We start from the raw sequence: 8,338 nt of genomic DNA, 5'->3' as shown, positions 1-8,338 counted from the left end.
TCTGCGCTCTTTCACGAGCGATGACCCTTGATCTGCTCCATCAGTTGGTTCCGATAGTTCTAGTAGGTTCCTCTGTTGCTGAATCTGGACCGCTGATCACTGAGATCCAACGATTGCTCGGGGCATAATTTGCTTGGTGTAGTGCTGTTGAGCTATGGAATGGCGATCCACACAGGCTCATTTGAGTTTTTTTGAGGAACCCCTGAGTCAGACAACATCCCTCATTGGCTTTGATATCTGCCTCCTTGTTTGAGCTGCAGAGGATGTGAAAGGAGGAAGAGGTAAAAAAGCCCAGCAAGCCCCGCAACCTCTGGAGAGTATTGTTGAGACCCGGGTTGCTAAGATGCTCTTCTGAGTTTAATGTCTTTATCAAGGGCTCTAAGTCCCTGAAGACCTGAAGAGTTGTGTGTCCATGCTCCTCTGCGATCTGGTAGCCTTTAAGAAACCCGAGAATTTCGGCCTGATTGTTTGTGCTATGTCCTAGTCCTCAGCTGTAGCTATCTATACGGGAGCCGTCCTGAGAGTAGACCACTCCACTTGCACCAGAGATCCTTGGTTTGCCTTTAGAGGCGCCATCGAAGAAAATGGTTACCTTTTCCTGCTTCCTCCACCAGGTTTGGAACTCTGCATTTGGTGTTCTGATGCACCAAGTAGGATTGAATGTGGGGCGAGCAGGTACTTTCTTGTTGGCCCGAATGAGAAGGGTTCCCAGCCAGCTTCATTCTTCAGTTGTGAGGGTAATGTCTAACTCGCTGGGGTAGTTCCCTAGAGCTTCCATTAAGGATGCCTTAGCTCTGGCTACCATAGACAAGGGAGAGGATGTTACATTGTTGAATATCTAGTTATTTCGGGCGAGCTAGAGCTTCCAGGAAATGAACTTGGGAATGGAGTGCAAGATCCAATTCCACAGAGATTGGGCGCTGAGAGCCCTAGGGTACCTAGTAGTCCAGGTGGAGAAGAGTTCCATGACTATGCATTGGAGAGGGGCGGGTGCATCGAGACCGTGGAGGATGAGAGCCCATACCGATTATGCAAAAGCACAACTTACAAAGAGGTGGTTCACGTTTTCGGATGTCGATCTACACAAAATGCACCAATGCGGCCCTATAATGCCTCTATGGGAAAGATTTTCACATGTTAACACTTTCCTGTGGATAAGTAACCAAGTGAAAAAATTCACCTTGGGTATACCGTATGCGTCCCATGTGTGCTGCCAGATGGAAGGATTGAGAACTTGATTTGTGTGGATTGCAAGGCTGCAAAGCCAAGCGCAAGGGTGTAGACCCCTTCCTACCCCCATCTCTAGAGATCCGATGTATGTAGGTTAACTGGTGCCGAGCCCTTCAACTTATCCAAGAGAAGGTGCTTTTGGTGAAGTAAGTGTGCTGGCAGGGTGGGGAAGACCCAGTCTTCCCAGTTCCCTTGGCTGTCCCAAGCAGAAATGTCGGATAGACTGTGCAATCCGCGCTGGGAGAGCCAATCACGGAGATCAGCTAACTCAACTGCATGATCAAGGGGGGAGTTGCCCATGATTTTATCTTGCCATATCATGATATTTGCTCCGTTTCCAGGCACCCTGTAAAGTTGGTTTTGGAAGGTGGCAAGCCCTTTCCTGCAAAGATTCCAAAGCGGCGTGCCTTTGGGGGCTCTGTCCACTTGGAGATTTCTCAATGGGGCTACTTTGAAGTATTTATTCCGGAGTTGTTGGCTCACTGGGTGGTGTTTATTGGAATAGAGTTGCCAAAGGATTTTTCCACCTAAGGCAATGTTGGCCAGGCTAGGGTCTCTGATCTGAAGACCTCCTTCCAGCTTTGGCCTTTTTACTTTGTCCCAACTTACTAAATGAAATTTCTTCTCGTTTCCTTTGCCTCCCTGCCATAGGAAGTTTCTGAGCAGCTGTGAAATATGATCCGTGATTGTCTTTGGTGCCAGGAGGAAGGAGGCCTGATAGATAGGGAGAGAGGAAAGGACAGACTTTATGAGGATTAGCTTGCCAGCGTAGTTGAGCCACTGCCCACCCCAAGCAGTTATCTTGGTTTTGATCTTGCTGATGGCTTCAGTCTAGAGTGAGGCTCGGTTAGCCCCCAGAGTTAAAGGCAGTCCCAGGTATTGAATTTTGTCCCAGGAGGCATAGCCCAGAAAGTCCAGAATTCTAGCAATTCAGAGTGTGGTTTGCTCCTCTGTATTCCAACTGTACACTGCACTTTTTCTTTTATTGATAAGCGCTCCTGAAATGGTAAAGAAGCTATGCAGGGTCCCATTGAATTCCATTGCTATTCATGTGGAAGCTCCTCTGAACAAAAGAGAATCATCTGCGAATAAGGCATGGTTGATTGGTTCTAATCCAGTCGTCGGTCAGATGCTCAGGAGAGTACCTTTATTTATTTCCTCTATCAGTTTCCTACTCAAGATGTCTGCCATTATTATGTACAGAAAGGGAGATAGCGGGCATCCTTGCCTTATCCCCCTTGAAGCTTGGAAATAAGAGGCAGGTCGGCCATTAACCAGCGGGGTGATCCATGGTTTGTCAGTGCAGGCCTTGATCAGGTTCACAAACGCTGGGCTGAATCCAAAGGAGAGTAGAACTTTGTAAAGGAATGAAAGCTTTACCCGATCAAAGGTGTTGGTCATATCCAACTTGATCAACATCCCTTGCTCCTTCCTCTGGTGACTGGAATGCATGGATTCTTGAACAAGTATCACATTATCTAGAATATGTCTTCCTGCTACGAACCCTCCTTGACTGGGAGAAATGAGCTTACTTAACAGAGGTTTAATTCTGTTTGTGAGCAATTTAGCAAGAATTTTGTAAGAAACATTACATAGCGAAATGGGTCTGAATCTGCCAAAGGTAGCCGGATTCACTTCTTTGGTATTAGGGCAAGGAAGGTGGATTTGGTGCTGCCTCCCACTTTGGCCTTTTTCTGAAAGGACTTTGCCATTCTTATTAGGTTAGATTTGATGATTGTCCAACAAGCTCTGTAGAAGTGTGCTGAGAAACCATCTGGGCTAGGGCTTTGTCAGGGTCCATGTCCCAAATTACATTACTGATTTCTTCCTCAGTGAAGGGCTTCATAAGATTTGAGTTATTCTCCTCGTTAACCAAGGAAGGGATCTGGGAGAGGAAGTCATTGGAAATCGCCTCATATCCTATTCCATCCTCTGTGTATAACTGCTGAAAGTGAGTTTCAAAAGCTTCTTTAACTTGGGAAAAAACTTTGGCGACTGTCCCATCTGTTGAGGTGATTTCTGAGATGTGATTCCGGGAGAGGCGTGCTCCAAATTGCCTGTGGAAGAAGGCTGTGTTTTGGTCACCTGCTTTCAGCCATAGGCTTCAGGACTTGAGCCTCCAAAATTCTTCTTCTTTTCTGAAAGAGCTGAAAGAAGCAATTTGGGCTACTTGTTCTTTCTCCAATTCATGTGTGGTTATGTCTTTGTCCTCCATCTCCCAATGTAAATCTGCTAATTGTTGTACAATTTCTTTTCTGTGTGTGGTGAAGGTGTTGGGAGGCATTTTGACCCACTCTTTCAGAGCTGATTTGGTTGCTTTTATTTTTTGCTCCCAAACATAACTAGGTGACCTAGTGACCGTGATAGACCAAGCCTTGTCAACGACTTCCATAAACCCTTCCTGCTCTATCCACAAAGGGTTGAAGCGAAATGGTATAGGCCCTAGGTTTTCTTCCTCATCTAGTTGTAAGAGGATGGGTTTATGGTCCGAGGTGAGCTTTGGTAGGATTCTCGATGATACTATTCTCTTATCCATCAAAAGAGTGCTCTGCACTAGGAATCTGTCGAGCCTGGCTGAGATGTGGGTTGCCCCTGTTCTGTTGTTGGTCCAAGTGTATCTCCCCTTCTTGGGTTTAAGATCAAGAAGATCCCACTGCTGAATTATGTCCTCCACAAGGGGTAGCAATGGATCTTTTCTATTGTTACCCCCTCTTTTTTCTTTTGGGTCAAGAATGATGTTTAGATCTCCTGCTATTACAATGTTCATGGGAGAATAACTGTCTACAAAATCGATAAGTGTTTGCCAACACTCTTTTTTCTCAAGGTAAAGAACAGGAACATAAATATTAAACAGGGTGAGGGTGAGCTTACTTGCTTTATGTCGAAGCTCGGTATAAACCCAATGTTGAGTCTCGAAGGAATTCTCCAGCTGGAACAATTCCTCCATCCAGACCGTGGCAAGTCCTCCTGAGGTTCCCCTTGCACTTACGACCATCTCGTCTTTGGTCTTCCAGTTCGTTCTGCTTAACTCAAGAAGGGCTTCCCCTTCTATTTTTGTCTCTTGGAGCATGAGGATCTCTGGGGTTTCTATTTTCATGATATCTTTAACAGCTGTAGCCTTCATGTGGTTCCCCAGGTCTCTACAGTTCCAAGAGACTATACGCATTATTTATTTGGGGTAGTGGAGAAGAGGCCTCCCTTTGGTGGTCGTGTTCTAGTATTTCAACTTATGGACATTTCTAGAGTGGACTGACTTCCTTGCATTTTTTTTCCTCTCTGCTTCTTCCTCTCTTGCTTCCTTGAGGGATTTCCTCCCTGCCCGCTTCGAGGGCCTTTCAAATGTCTCCTCTTCCGATGAGCCTGTCAATTCTGAGGGTTTCTTTCTTATCATGTCTGCATAAGAGGATGGCGGAGAGCCTTTTCCTGGGGAGTCATTTTGGGCAGGGGAAGCCCCTGTGTGTTCTTCCTCGATTAATGAGGGATTTCTTGCTGTTCTTCATCACTTTCCGTAACAGGTGTTTCTTCCTGTGTGCTGAGAGCTGCGAAGGAATTTGAGGGAGGGTCTGTTCTAGGGGGTACTGCCCCTTCCGGCTGTAGCTCTGTGGACGGCACAATGGTTCTCGCTTGTGCCCCTTTCCCTCTCGGTTTGCTGTGCTGCCTTGATGAGGCCATCTTCCGCACCATTGTCCATTAGTCTCCTTTCATTTTCTCTACTTCTTCTTTGATTTTCTTTTTACAGTTTCTTGCAAAGTGCCTGTATCCATGGCAATGCTTGCACTTGAAAGGCAGTTGCTCGTAATCCAATTCTTGCACATGAGACCATTCTGCCACTGTTAGTTTATGGCTTATGGAAGCCCAATTTCCAGATCAACCTCGACACAAATTCTAGCATAGGAGTATTGTCCCTTCCTGTCTGCTTTGTCAATGTATTTTCCAAGGGTGTTTTCGATGGTTTCCAAAGTCTTCGGACTCCAACAGTGCAAGGGTAAATGAGGAAGGCACACCCAGACAGGAATAGCCGAGGGAACATCTTGGGCTGGATCAAAGTCCGGTGTCCATTTGTTCAGGTACAGACCCTGGGAACCCATGAAGTATGGACTGTTTCTAAAGATGAGGTTCCTATCTTCAATGCAGTAAAAAATGAAAACAAAATAACCCTTACCGACGAATTGGCATTTTATTCCTTCTGAAACCAGCGGTCTCTAGTTGCGTTGCACCCACGATTCGATGGCTCTTGGTGATGGCCATAACCCAGTGAATTGGTTGATGAGTCCTCTTTCTGCAATATTCAAGGCATCACGACATGGTTCTTCAGCTAGAAGAGTGACAGTCGGGATTGATTCCATCTTCTTGACGAACTTCTGTTGGGAGGCTGAAATTGGGCGCTTGCTGCATTCGCCCACCAGCTGCTTCAAGGCTAGGAGTTCAGGGGGGAAGGATGAAGGAGGCTCAGAGCCTCCCTTTGGAGCCATGGCTGTGAGGAGGGTTTGCAAGAGGGCGCTCGCAGAGGTAGCAGCGGCGCGTGAAAAAATAGTCATAAGAAAATATTTTAAATCATAACATTTTAACACTATAATAAATCTTATTTTTATTAATTTCAGTTAATTAAATTTAAATATTAATTTTTAACTTAAATGATCTGATATTTAAATAATATATATATATATATATATATATATATATTTTTTTTTTTTGACAAAGTCGATTGCTGTATTATATTCTGAAAAAAAGAGGGAGATTAAACTCCTGAGGTACATAATGATATGCCATGAAGTGCAAGGAGCAGAGGAGTTACAGGTTGGACAAAAATCCTCCTTGGTCCTGCCTTTTTGGGCTTCGAGGAAAACTAAACAGAAGTAAATTCTTACAAACTGGAGCAACAGAAAACAACATTTGCAAAACATAGTTAATCTATATTGATGTGGCTGATGTGCCGCACTGTGGATTCTTTCGGATTGTCATCTACACCGGCTTGCTTGATGCTTGAGGAACTTGTGGCTACTGCATTGCGCTTTTCCATCATAAACTTCAGTATTTCAATGGAATCTTCAACGTGACTGCACCTGTTAGATAAATGGTTGAACTGCTCTTGTAGTGAGGAAATCCTGTGCAGAAATAGATTGATATCAGCTTTGTACTTTTCGTTGATGATGCGATTTTGGCTGTCGATCTTTGCATCCAAGAGCTTTTGATGAACTCTTATTTGTTCCAGATCAGCCTGGAGATCTGCACAATGAAGACAGTCCTCGCTCCGAGCCATTGTTGCAAAAAGAGGATGTAACAGAAAGAGTTGGGAAAACCAAGGAATGGTTGAGAGTATTTTCGCTTGAAGACGGACTGTAGAAGTAAGAAAAGACACAAAGTGATAATGAGAGACTAGAGGTTTGTAGCTCAGAAGAGGATGTAATAGAAAGAGCTGGGAAAACCATGGCACGGTTGAGAGCCACTGCACTTGAAGACAGACTGTAGAAGTAATAAAAGGCACAAAGAGATAAGGAAAAACCAACGGTTCGTAGCTCGGAAGAGAGTCAGTACCGAAAGAAATAAGCGAGGGCCACAGGGAAGAAAGATCAATCTAGGATTGCAAAGCGACAGGGAAGGGGAAGGGCAGTGTGCGATGAAAGGGATGGGTGGAATATATGGAGAGGTGGGAACGAAGAGGGGCTGTCACAGGACATGAGGGAGAAACAGAGGAGGGGCATGGGAAAGAATGGGGCCAGTCCCGCGTAGTCAGGAGGGCATAGTCGATTAGAGATAAGTAGGCTAGATTACTGATGGAGATCATGAGAATGAAAGTTTTAATAGTATGTCGGATCCCAATGCAGATCTTGATCTTGTAGCAGATTTGAAGGACCTGTAGCCAATTCCATCTGTCAGAACTCTCAGATTTTTTGCAAATCTGATTGATACGAAAAAGGATCTTGGTCATGGTAAAAATTGCTGAGTCTCCTCGGCGCTGCAAAGAAGGCTGCCCATTGGCCTGTCGCAAGCCCTGTTGGATTGGGTATCAGCTTGCTTGTTGAGAGAGCGTAGGATATGAAGGAAGCACAAATTTGTCATTGATTGATGTAAAAATTGACAACGTTTAATGATCTGTTGTAGGAAAACATTAGGGGATTCCTTGTTCTGAGCCATTAGACTGATAACCACCGCCGAATCTCCAAAAATCTTAACTGTACCTATACCAAGTTTGTTGAGTTGGATGAGTCCTTGATATAGGGCCAAAGCTTCTACCCAATTGTTGGAAATCTTCCCAAGTCCCCATTCATAAAAGAGAATGCAATCCCCGTTGGCGTTGAAGATGACTCCCCCTGCTCCTGCAATTCCAGGATTTGACTTTGAAGCTCCGTAAAAAAAAAGATAGTAGCTGTTGCAGTTTTTTAACCATATTGTAAACTCATCTTCCTTTAATCTAATTTTCCATCTATGGGGATCCTTGCTATGTCGGTCTTTAGCTACATTGCCATTCTGGTTACTATTATTTTTTTATCCAGTAAGTCGCCGATAAAATTCCGCTCTTCAACACTAAGCATAGTGATATCTATGTTGCTTTGATTCTTAGCGGAAATGGTTTCTAGGACGAGGCTCCTTGCCTTGTTGCAGAGATTTCTTGTGGTCGAATCCTTGTCCTTGAATACTTTACGATTTCTAGTCAGCCAAATGTTCCATAACATAGTATAGGGAAGGGTATCCTAGACCCTTTTAACTATGTTGTTCTTCTTTTGCTGCCAGGGAAAATTCTTTTTCCATTGGTGGATAGCTTCTCCTATGGAATCCTGATTATTCAAAGGAATATTGTCAATATGGGATAAATTTTTCCAACAGGTGATGGAAAAGGGACAGGCAATGAAGAGGTGTTGAATGGATTCTTTAGCAGCTTGACAGTTGGAGCAGCGAGAAGGGCCACTGATGCCCCTCTTTTGCAAATTATCTACAGTAAGGATTTTCCCTTTAGGAGGGTCCAAATGAAGAATTTAATTTTTGGAAGGGCCTCAAATGTCCAAACCATTTTCCAGTGATTCCATATGGGCATGGGATAATTACTATTGCAGATGCGCTGATGGGCAACTTGGACAATGTAATTTGATCCATTTGGATCCCATCGAAA

This window comes from Pinus tabuliformis, chromosome 6 (genome assembly GCF_031772625.1).
Source record: "Pinus tabuliformis cultivar Carrire ecotype Pingquan chromosome 6, CPIR1, whole genome shotgun sequence".
NCBI lineage: Eukaryota > Viridiplantae > Streptophyta > Pinopsida > Pinales > Pinaceae > Pinus > Pinus tabuliformis.
This window is presented reverse-complemented; position numbering follows the sequence as displayed.